At 39.7% G+C, this 12,940-nt stretch overlaps 1 protein-coding gene across 1 annotated transcript in view; it reads right to left on the reverse strand.

Annotated features, from left to right (window-relative positions):
* The window catches only part of FUT9 (fucosyltransferase 9), a 195,312-nt gene extending 183,896 nt beyond the window's left edge, over window positions 1-11,416 (reverse strand). The window contains exon 1 of the mRNA XM_023205817.2: window positions 11,178-11,416. The gene's annotated coding sequence lies outside the window, so the exon portion shown is untranslated. The remainder of the gene's footprint in view (window positions 1-11,177) is intronic.
* Window positions 11,417-12,940: the final 1,524 nt, after the last annotated feature.

Consider the following 12,940-nt stretch of genomic DNA (forward strand, 5'->3'; position numbering starts at 1 on the left):
ATTCTATACATCTTCCATTCAGTTATTCCTCATGGGACATAATTATCTGAAATATCTGAAAGTAAATTCAACATTAACAGACACTGCTACTTTCAGTTCATCTTTACTAGCATTTATTGGATACTCACCATGCTTCAGTTGGGGTGGTAGGCGCTAGGAGAACAAAGAGTAATAAGCAACAAGGTTTAATTTCAGAGTAATCCAATCAGGGAAACATAAATATATAAGGCCAACATGATGTTGTAAAGGCATAAAATGGTACAAATGAACCTCAATACAGAGAAAGGCATGTGTCCAATCCTAGTGCATAGGAGATGACTATTAGAGATGACAATTATTCTCAGTCTTGAAAAAATTAAACATATTAAAGCAGCATCGCACCTTTTTGTTTTGATTATTTAGGAAAATTTTGACACCTTTCAAACTATAAAGCATTGGAGAAACATTACGGCCATGGGAAACATGTAATAACACATTTTTGGTTAATGATTTTGATTTACAATACACTATAATTACACAAAATATATATTTAATATATTTTGTGGTTTAGGCTCAAATTTTTACTTCCTGATAGAAATTCTTAATTCTTTAACATGCCCTATGCTGTAACCTATATAGGTTATAGTCAGGAATTACTAATTAAGACTCTAATATTGCAGTTTAAATACAATATATTTGCTCCAAAAGCTTCCTTCTTATTTTCTATCTTAGTGACAGGTTCATCAATCTCAGGTAAAAAACTTTAATGCATTCCATCATGAGGAAATAGCAAGGATGAACATATATCATACCACAGACAAGAAGCCTATCCAAACAGTCACTTATTGAAGTCTTTTGTCACTATTGGGAGACAATTTCCCATGGGTCTTTCACATTTCTGCACATCTTATGAAAGAATCATTGACTGCTTTTGTTTTGAACTATTTTAAAAAGATGTTTGTAAAGCAGACAGACTTAGAGGACAGAAATAGCATCTTCTGGAACAAAGGGAGGCATGCTTATTGCCCATTATAAAAGGATAGCATTCCTTAAATTCAGGGTCTTTTTGTTTGTAATGTGTATACTTCATATTGCCTTGTGGAAATCGGGACCCAGGGAACAGGACAAAAATGTTGATATTTTTGCTACTGCTATTGCTGTGAAAAATAAATTGTCCTTCATCTCTGACCTAGGAGTCTATTGTTTTCTACCAGCATCCATTCAACTGTGGCAGGTTTTCATGTTAACTTGTGAGCAGGGAAAACTCTCCGACGCTTCAGAGATTTTTATAACGTTAGTGATGAGGATGGGAAGCTGACAAACTCATGGCTTTCTGGAATAGGAAAGATGAGAGCCCTGCAGATCTATTAAATATTCAAAGTTAATTGGGTTATGCCATGAACCACCACCACATCACTTGAAACTAATAGTACGTATGAAGTCTCTCTCCTTCCCTTCTCTCTGATTTCTCTTTGTCCCTCTACCATGACCTCGTTTATTTAAATAGAAACATAACTAGGGTCAGGGTATCCATATCCCCAATAAATATCAAAGGACATATGCACTCATCCATGAATGTTGGGAAATTTCAGGAAGATAAATATTTGAGAGAAGTCTGTAAGAATCAGTAACATAGATGTTTACAAATTATATGGGCCACTAGGCAATAGACAGTCCTTAACTTCTTTCCCTTTTAATGAGGAGGAATCAAGGAGGTCATTGCAAGCTAAATAACAAAAATAGGTAAAGTACGGATGCCAGAATTTTTCTCTAAATGGAACAAGTTCATTGTCTGAGACTGGAATCTGGAGTCTAGTCTCAGACCTGCAGCACTGTAACAACTAATACTAAGATTTGCACTGGGTAGGCAGAAGCTTCTACCTTCTTTCAGACAATAGTTAAGAGTAATGTGTACATATACCGAGTGTGAAAAGGGGAACTCCATAACCAGAAACCAGGTGAATCATTAGAATTTTGGCTCACAATGGAAAGGAGGGGTTATGGATCATATTGCTTCTCAAGGAATCATGGCAAATGCTGCATTGACTTATAGCTAAATCTCTCCTTCATGTCAACCGTAGGTCCACTTGGAAGTAATGAGAAAATCTATCAAAGCTTTTTGCAGTAGGACTTTGCTGCTATAAGAAAACTTTACTCCTCTTGAGGAGATTTTTCTGAGACAGAAAAGCTCCTGTGGAAAACCACAGATAAGGCATTGACTAGTATTTGGGCTCTTACTGGCCTGGATTGTGTCTAGAATTCTGATAAAATTGACCCACTAGAAAATTGAGAAAGAGACCCAAAGAAACCTAGGTACATTCTTGAGGTTATCAACACTGTGCAGAGAAACTTCCCTATCCTTGATGCTGAAACTGGGAGAGCTTAACAGATATAAGATAATGGGGCAGCTAATGCTCCAAATTAAGGTGGATCCTTTAAAGTCACCACTGTGTCAGCCAAGACTGAGTCAGCCAGAGGTCACAAACCCCATACCCTAGCAAATACAGCAATGTATCTGTGGCTTCTGAGTCAAGGGATTCCCAAGGATGAAATAGATGGTGCCAGCCTCAAGAGTCCTGCTCCCAATAAAGAGTATTGGGTGGACAACAATATTCTAAGTTAATTTGGTTACGCCGTGAGCCACTGCCATATCATTGAAACTGGGATAGTACATATGAAGTCTCTCTCCTCCCTTGCCCTCTGATTCTTCTATGCTCCTCTCCCGTAATCTCAGCTTATTTAAAGAGAAACATGACTACAGGTCAGGGTATCCCTATTCCCAATGGGTATCAAATGACATATGCACCTATCCAAGAATGTTGAGGAATTTCAGGAAAATAAAGGAATAAAACTTTTAGGATATTTGGACATGGACACACAAGTCACTTTTTAAACTGGATTTATAGAAAGAAAAAGATTGTCTGATTTAGCTAATGGGGTTTAAGCAGGATTCACAGTGGGAAAGGCAAGCTAACATGATCTCATGAGTGGAGCCCTTTGGGGCAATTCAATGTACTATTGTTTTTTCTATATCCGATTGTATAGTAATTAATATATTAAGTGCTTATACTTCATCATCAGTTAAGTCCCTGGGGAGATTATCACAATTGGGAAAGGCCAAATGTAGTGAAGTGTTAATGGGACACGTAAATCACTTTCTGGTCTTGTTCTCTACTTCCTCCCAGATGATCCAACAAAAACAGTATAAAGAAAAAGAGAGGCCGGGCGCAGTGGCTCAGGCCTGTAATCCCAGCACTTTGGGAGGCCGAGGCCGGCGGATCATGAGGTCAGGAGATGGAGACTATCCTGGCGAACACGGTGAAACCCCGTCTGTACTACAAATACAAAGAAACAAAAACAAAAACAAAAAAAAACGGGCACTTGTAGTCCCATCTTCTAGGGAGACTGAGGCAGGAGAATGGCGTGAACCCGGGAGGCGGCAGAGCTTGCAGTGAGCGGAGATCGCAGCACTGCACTCCAGCCTGGGCGACAGAGCGAGACTCTGTCTCAAAAAAAAAAAAAAAAAAAGAAAAGAAAAGAAAAGAAAAAAGAAAAAGAGAAAAGAAAATCACGCCTCGATTGCAGACTCGAAGGGAACATGGGCACTAAGAGATGCAGTATTTTAATACCGCAGCACTGTACGATCAGTGAAACAGGGTAATAAGAGCTAGAAACTTAGAAGAGATTATCACTAACTGAATCAAGTTGTTAGTCTCACAATCCCAACTATCCATGTAACTGAATCCATTGCACAGACTAAACTCTTGGTATGCTGTCTTGGACTGTGCCAATGCCAGCTTTTCTATACCGCTGGCTTCTGAGGACAAAGATCAAGTCACATTCATGTGACATAGCCACCAATATACATCTGTAGTAACCTCCCAAGTTACTACAGGTTACTCCCAGGGGTACCAAGATTCCTCTGCCATTTGCCATCAGTACTACATAGGTCAGCATGAATGTCCCTACTCTCTATGGTGCGAAGCTTTCACTCTACAGATGATGTCCTGTTAATGAGCCAGTCAGGAGCTTCCATTGCAATGGTCTTGACTGTGGTGTTAACACACTTCTATCAACCATGGCAGCTGATAAATTCTGAAAACAAATCAGGGTTCCGATTGTCAAATAAAGTTTCTTGGGACTATATGAGCAGATTCACAACGTTCAATCCTTCTGGTAGTCAAAGAAAAACTGCTGCCTCTTCATCCGCAACAAACAAAAACAATGTTCAGGATCTTATTGGAACCTTTGGATATTGGAGATGGTATGTTCTTCACTTGGAAATTCTACTCGGACTTCTATATTAGCTGGTCAAAAAAATCAGCATCTTCTGAATGAAGCATAAACCAACACACTGTGTTAGCAGGCTGTGGCCTTCTCTTGACATTTGGGGTCCCACATCCCTAATTAACCTGTGAGCTACCGGTTTCTATGACTAATGATTTTTCTAATTGGAGCCCCGGGAAAATGTAAGCAGCTTCCATTCACAGGAGCCCTTTGGGATTTTGGACAGATCACCTCCTTAACACACAGGATATACTCCTACCAGGTACACCTCATTTGAAAAGTAGCTATTAGCTTGCTATTGGGCTCTTGTCAAAACTGAACTCCTGTTCCTGAAGACCCTATGACTGTCTGGCATACTATTTTCATTTTGGGGTGTACCAATTCAGATTCAATGACAAACAAAGATAAAAAGGGGTCCTATGAACCTTGCTTATCAATTAGAAAGAGTATATTCCAGCTTGTAGCTCGCCTGGCTTTCCAGTGGCATCTCAGCTTTACATGAAAAAGTGGTTCACTCAACTGTTGCAAGGGCCTTAAATTTAACTCTCTACCAGCCCTGCCATCCCACACCAGACAGCTCGGACCATGATTTGATCTATATTCACCTAAGCCATAGCAAAAAATCCATTGGAAATAGAGGAGATGGTCTCAGCTTCTGCCTTTCCCATGCGATACCTGTCAACACCTCCAGATGTCTTTCCCACTCCCATTTCTGTAACTCTTGCTTAACCATTCAGTGCAGACAGACAAACACTATAAAGCTGTTGTTTTAGACAAATAGGACGAGTTGGATTGACTGCCTTCATGCAGCCTTTTCAAAACAAGGAGTACAACCAGTCACTCATACTTAACTTAGTAGGTTAAATTAATCTCAGACCCTTTTGGACCCTTGAAAGTCAGCAGGAATTGACTAGTGAAATAGCTCAGTTGGCTCCCTACGGTGACACATCGTTATCATTAACACCTATGTCTTGTAGCTCATCTCATGTCACAGATTTCCCCATTTTTCCCTGAGGCTCTCTAATCATATTACCCATGTAACTCAGTCACTTTCTTCACACAATGAATGTCATGAAAACATAAAGTAGTAAAGAATTCATAAAACAGTCAACAAGTTAGAGGTATATTTTTCTCTCTTATGTAAAAATCAAATACTTTATTTTTTTCCCTTGGTAAACCAATATTGAACATAAATGAACCAGATCTTTCATGGGCGTAAGCTGTTCCTATTATAGCATAATTCAGGCACTTTCAGAAGCTGTTTGAGGCCATTATCTTTTCCAATAACATAAATATTATAAACTTTGTCTAGGTATAAAAGTAATTATCCAGTCCATGTTCTAGGTCAGATGACATGTAGTACATATTATTTAAATGCTGCCATATACTTCTCCTAAATTACTTAATGAGTATATGTTTTATCATCCCAACTATATGTCATCCTCCTTTTCTATCACTGAATAGAAACTGTTCAATAAACATTCACCAGACTAAATAAAACATAGATAATTTCAAATACCTTTTAAGGTTGTCTAACTTATTAAAGTGGTTTTAAAACTTTTGATTATGGAATAGATATTACATATACTGTTCATAACCTCCTTTCCTGCATCCTCTGCATGTACCTCTCTGAATATTCCTTGAAGATTTAAGTTTCTTAAAAGGTAAGCATTTCCTACTTACTGTAAAAGTATATACTTAGTTACATTTCCATTAACAGATTACCCTGTGACCTCCAAGGACTGAATCAATCACTGAATTTGTTAGTTTGGGACTACCTACGTTCGTTCAACTAATAGGTTCCTGCATTGTCAAAAAAATATATATATATATATATCTGTCAGAGTTAAAATTAATATAGAAAGCAATGGAAACTTGCTTTTTTTAAGGAACTAAATAATTTTTGTTGTCAAGCCTTAGCCACGGCATGCCTAGATCCATGTTACACAAGACAGATTTTTATTCATTTTTGGTCTTTTTGAGTTTTTCCTGGACACCCTTGTTTAATACCAAGGTGACATTCTTAGGTTAAAGCAGCTGGTGTCTCATCACTCCTTTCTATTTGTTCTTGCTGGTTTCTCCACTTAAACTTTAAGCTGCTTGGGGTCAGAGCTTAAATCATACTTACTCTTGTGCCTGCCATCATCACTTCAGTTCTTGCCCCATAGGCCCTCAATAAAGAGAGGCTGAATTACACTCTAAAGAAACTATGTCAGGGGAGCCCTAGAGATGTAGTTTTCCTTTCAGCCAAATTTGCATCTTAATGCGCTATAAGAAGACCAATGCCTAAGACCAATGCCTCAGCTTTTGAACCAGACACCCAGCAGTACAAGATCACTGAGTCCCCTAGTTTACATCAATCCAGCCACGTTTAGATAATACAGTATTGTTCCAGAAAATGTAATTGAGATATCAAAATATGTCACCATGTTATTCTTCCTAGATGAAATCATGGTGATGAGCCACCATCACCAAGAATACATTTGAGAGTTTATTTTTTACGCAGTAATGACGATGGTTTCCCATTGATTTAGTCATTCACTTTCATTGATCCCTCTGGCTATCAGTGAAGAGAAAGCTAAAAGTGCCAGGAGTTTGATCTGTGTGCCTGGAATTTTGTGAAACAAATTTACCTTCCCTGACCACCTGAGCAATTCACAGTCTATGGAGGTAAAAATTTAAAAATAAATAAACATATGGATACAAAACTTTCTCTGTGATGACATAAATATTGAATCAGCAGGGAAATGAAACAAGTGTATTTTGTTTACGGAAGCTAAAATCTGTTTTTTAGGAGTATTTTTCAGTCAATTGTCTATAAAAGTTTATATGGAAGTGTCCATGACATGATATTAACATGAAAAGCCTTACACTGCATAAGTGGGGAATTTCTAATAAAAATTGTGCAAAAATGTTAAAAGATTTTTAAGTGGGCTAGTTGAAGTTTAATTTTTAAATATTTCCCAAGCTTTAACCTGAAGGTGGGAGTGAATGAAGAAGTCTGGTTGACTGATTACCTTTAACTATGGTGTGCTGGAAGACTAAGCATTGAGATGGTCCTTGAAGAAGCACAGACCTTTTATTTCATTTTATTTTCAGATTTCTTTAACATTAATACTAACTTCTCCTTTATTAATATCTTAAAATAAAAGAAGTGGAAAAAGTTTTTTTATTTTATAGAAAGACAAATACAGCAAGGAGTCAGGAGGCCAGGATTTGAACTCTGTTTCTATTAACTACTCTGCAACCTTGAGCAAGTCATTAGTAGAGTAATAGAAATGGAATGCTCTCTATATTTCTAATCAACAACTCAATGCTGTGAATCTATTAAGAATGCCAAGCATCCCACATACAGCTAAATGAATAAAATTGTGTTTTACACAATCAGTCACAGGTAAAAAATCACACAACTTAAATGTTTGTGTCAGGAATTTTAATTGTACATTAGAGTTTATGAGAGTATCACTTTATAGCATTGTTGTAAAACTTTGGTTGAATCATCATGTTTATTCTGAAATATTCATTTTACATATGTGCTCTTTGAGAATGCATTCTGCTGAATACTCCCTCCGGAATGCAAGATAGAAAGCAAAATTATGAACATTTATGTAATAATTTTATACTTACAAGTGTAATTTGGAGGTTATTTGAATTTGTAAAATTTGCATTTTATAATTAGACATGAATTTATAAATAAAACGCAAATACTTATAAAAATGTAATAATGCATCCACCACAATGAAAAAGAAAATATAAAAAATATATATTAAAGTATAAAAATATTGTATGTGGTTATCCTTTGACTGAATCCCTTTGCCTTCATAAGACACTAAATTGTTTAGCTCTGTATCTAATATTGTAATTTTAGGTATGTGTGAGGTGTGAGTATGTGTGCTTTTTTTTCAAGGTATTTTTATAAATTTGTGTATAATTTTATTTAGTTCAATTCATCAATTAGATTACACAAAATAGTTTGCCTTTGATGCTCAGATTTTACTAAATAAAAGTATTAAAAGACTTTATTTTAAAAAACTTGTATTTTTATTGCTATAATTAAGGAGTCATATCCTAAAATTCAAGCGGGAAAACAGTTGTTATCCCAAATACCAAAATAATAGAACTTGTATTTAGTTACTTTAATTTGATTAAATAATTTAAGCCAGTCTCCAAGGAGTTGAAGTCTTTCCCTCTGTGTCTCCCTTCCTGCAGCTTTCTCTTCCTCAACCATTGTTTCTCTTCATCACACACAAGGCAAAACATGGTTTCACAAGGAACATTCAACTAACAACAACTTGTTGATAGAATAATCTATATAATTTCCATAATTTTAAATTTCTCTTTATAATGTTTAATTTATATTTAACATTGCAAATACTTAATTTAAACCATCATCCTCTAGGTGGCATATGATTATGAGCATTCTAAGATACAGTTCAATGGTACTTAAAGATATGCCATTCCAATATTGGTGTGCCTTACCTCCCCATTTGTTGTATTTAACTGTTTAGTCTGTCTTACTAATGACAGTGACCTTAAATCCTGGCAGATCTTCTTGACTTTCAGCTCACCAGTAATTCTTTATAGAAATTCTTGCCATAATTTTTGGCTGACTAGTTATTTGCATTCTCACAGATAATTCTGAGACGTTGTTAATATTTTCATGTTAATTGGAATTATGTTACAATACATTGACTTTAATTTATCATTAACATAATTATGGGCAACAACTGATCAAAATATTACTCCTTGCTTTCAATTTAGGATGTATCAATCCCAATACAGATTAATTACCGTTGGACATACTGTGCATAGTAGTCACCCTACTGTTACCCAAATGTTAAACATATGCACGGAAATAATCAAATAATCTTTCGATTCAGCTCCTGACATACCTACTATCTTCATGTCATGGCCACATGTGGATATTTGCAGCAACTGCAAATTTAAATACAGCTTTGAATGTTCTTAGTCAAGCCCTAAATATAACCGACTAAAATTTTCAAATTTAGAAAACCACCAGTAAAGTCATTATTCACAGCCCCTCTTGGCTTTTAGTGCAGCTATCCACATTTACTTAAACCACCCCTTGTCAGTGGACTTGCTCAGTGCATTTTTGCCTATGTCTACACAACAGGGAAATAAAAGCTCAGATGCAGTTTGAATGAAAACAAACCAACAAAAATTCCTGACATTGGAGAAGTTATTAAGGCAATATTCACTAACAAATTCCCTAGATGATGGTTCAACTTTCCCTTCCTATTTCTTGTATAGCCTGAGACTTGCTCCTTTAAGGTGATGAAGCATACATCTCTCTCCACCAACTGCAAGAGCAAGAATGGCACTTTAATTCGTATTCCCATCAAATTATAGTGATAATAATATCAGGAAATTAATATTGACACAATGGGCCACCTTTTAAAGTTCCTAACCTTTATTTCTGGATATACTTATCCATATTGCTTAGAACACAAGCCCTATGACCAAGGGTTCCATGGAGTAAAATGCCACTTTGAAATGAATGCCTTTTTATCATTTCTCTAAAATATTAAACCATAAATTGTGTGGGGTAGTTTTGTTTTTAAGATTTCAATACATGAGAAATTGAGAGCACAAATTTTATTATTTAACTGACCCCTCCCGATGTTCACTTATTCCTCCATGCCCCTTGCTCATATTCATTCATTGAACACAACTCTATTTTCTCGCACTCCAACTAGAAATAATAAAACAGTAAACATGGTTTCAGAAGAAATGACTACTGCCCTAAGAAAACTTCTACAGGAATACCGTCTGGTGCTAAGATGCTACACAACTCCAGAAGCACCCAAATAGTACAGGAGCTTCTTGGTACAACGTTTTCTAATCTTCCTATATCCCTGCTTTAGCCACTACACCTAAAGAAAAATAAGAGCTTTGGCTGATTGCAATTTCAAAGAAGATTTTAAAGGGTAAGTTTGGTGCTACTCTCATCTCCTTCAAGAGAAAGCTTCTTATCCTCAAGCGTTGCTGAGCTTTTAATAGTGTTGTTGCTGAAAGAGATTCCCCGCCCAGGCAGGTGCTCCGTTTTTAACCTGGAAGTAAGACCAATTCTGCAGGAACAGGTAAAATAGGTGTGCTTCCTGTACTCAGCTAAGACGCCTCTCAATGAACAGAACAAACCTAAGCAATGCAAATTGTTCTGCGCTTTAAAACAATGACAAAAAGTTTGGTTCCAAAGGGTTTGTTTTCTGTCTTTATTTTTTCATGCTTGATCATACCCTTAACAGCCCAGGTACTGAGTAACACACAAAGTAACTGTACAGAAGCCAGGATCACAGCGTGTCTGTGTTAATTTCCTGAGGTGACTGTCAGAAAATCTGGAGAGGCACCATTGTGTCGAGGGAATGAGGTCAGAATTCACCGAGGACCATTCAGCCTGGGAAGGAATAGGACGGGGCAGTGGGGCTCGCGAGCCAGGCTTTGGGAAAGGCGAGAAGGTGGGTCAGGGAGGACTTTGTGGAGAAGGCTTTGTCAGCGCGAGATCCGGTGAAGGGTGGCAGATGGGGGCGTTTGCGCACTGGCATAAGGTAGGAACGCAGGGGCGGTAAGAGTAGAGATGACCCTGTTTGGGGTGACCAGAGGGTCGGGGCCATCTACTGCTGCTGCTGGTGTGGCAGCCTGGGGGCTGGAAGGTGAGGCGGGACTGCGAGCTGCAGGCAGCTGTCCCCGAGAGGGAGAGGGGTTCAGGTTGCCAGCAGGTGGAGTTGAAATCAAACATCCCCTTGGGGACCACAGAGCAGCACCCTCCCTGGACCCTTTGCCTGGAGGACGGGGAAACACAGCAGCTGGTTTGGGGTGCCTCCCAAATCCAGAGATGTTCTCTCCGCGCCAAGCTTTGAAGCCCGACCCCCTGCACTCTCCCGCCTACTCACCGGTCCTAGGGGTAAAGCGCCATCCGGGGCGCTCGCGAGGGCTGCGCGGCGCAGGAGGCAGGCAGGGCCAGGCGGCGGTGGCGGCGCTGTCCTAAGAGCGCGACGGGAGCTGGGGGACACCGAGGCGGCGACAGCGACGGGGGCGCGGGGAGCTGCAGGGGAGAGCAGTGAATCTGGAGCTGCTGCGCCGCGCGCGCTCTCTGCCCATCTCCGGCTTCGCTGAAGCTGCTACAGCTACTGCCGCTGGAGGGGAGGGGGGCGAGGGGGAGGGGAGGAGGCACGCGGTAGGGAGGGACGGAAGAGCAGGAAGGGTGGGGGGTGAGCAAGGGGAGAGGGAGAGATGGTCGCCCAGAGTTGAGGGGGTGGGGAGGGAGGCGCGCAGGAGCACAGCAAAGGTTCCCACCAGATGAGCTCGGGAGGGGAAATGGAAGATGAGGCCATGGGTCTCTCCCTCGCCCTCCTTCTACCCTACCCTCCTTCCCCCTTCGCGCCCTTTCCTTGGGCTCTTCCTCTCGTGGCTCAGGCTGGAGGTTACCCAAGCTTGGCAGCAGCCGCGGCTTCAGCGCGCTGGTGCGAGTGCTGAGTCCGGGAGGCAGCCGCTACAGCTCGCCGCGCCACCGGCCTGTGGCACCTGTGCGCGCACACCGCCGCCCGCTCCATTGCGGCGGCTCTTGGACCAGGATCCCGTAGCCTGTCGCCCTCCTTCTCTCCGCTTTCTGGACAGGTTATGATCCTACATGTGCATCCATGACATCTGTATAGTCCCCCTTTGGTGTTTGTTTCCCTGGCCGCTCTTTGGCACCGGCTGTCCCGCCAGAAGGCGCCAGCAGGGAGCTCAACGCCGGCAACCATCGCCTGCCCCTTGGAGCTGTTGCCTGGGCAGTGGTGGCCTTGGTTGTTTACCGCCGGGGTTGACCAACTAAAGAGGTAAAAAAAGAAATATATACATATATCATTTTGACCCAATTGCCTCGGACCGTGTTCTCAATGACCTAGGAAGGTTGTAAGTGTGAAGGGCATAGTGACAGCCCCATTACCTTCTGTCTTGGTTTCTTTCCTCCCTTTTCTCAACATCCTAAAAACCTAGGGATTGAAAGATCTCTGAATCTCTTTATCACAGAGGTTTTCATTTCCCCCTGCGTTTTCCTAGGGTTGGTCCCGCTTTCGTAGTGTGGATTTTCTTTTGCTCTATTTGACTCTAAATCAATCCTGTATATTCGCCAACTACAAAGAGGTGCATGCAAATAGATATTGTACTGAGGACAGATACACGCGCGAGATCGAGAGGGTGAATTAACACACATTCAGTAAATATAAAAACAACTGGAACAGTATTAACTGATTTCCGTGAGCCGTAATTTTATTTTATAATTTTCACGTAGTAATTGGGGATAGCCAGGGAGCAAAGAGATTATGTGTCTAAAAGATATGACTAGAAAAAAAAAAAGCCTGGTAAAACTCTCCTCAAATAACATAACACATAAGGTGAGCTAATTATTCCCAGACATTCCCAAGAGGGAACGAGATTCTGATTTTGTTTGTCTGGCTGATTGTGTTGCTTTAAAAAAAAAAAAAATTTTTTTTTAAATGAAGTAATCTTTCAGTTGGTGGATTCATTTTTTTAAAAGCCTAAAGGATCATAGTCTCTAGAATAAATAAAGTAGGCATTTCATTTTACATAAGTATGTCTTATATAACAAATGTTCTCAGATTTTAAAAAGTGCTCTTTTGACTGTAAATGCAATGTGGAAAAACATTTTCAA

Source organism: Piliocolobus tephrosceles, chromosome 5, assembly GCF_002776525.5.
Source record: "Piliocolobus tephrosceles isolate RC106 chromosome 5, ASM277652v3, whole genome shotgun sequence".
In the NCBI taxonomy this organism is placed as follows: Eukaryota; Metazoa; Chordata; class Mammalia; order Primates; family Cercopithecidae; genus Piliocolobus; species Piliocolobus tephrosceles.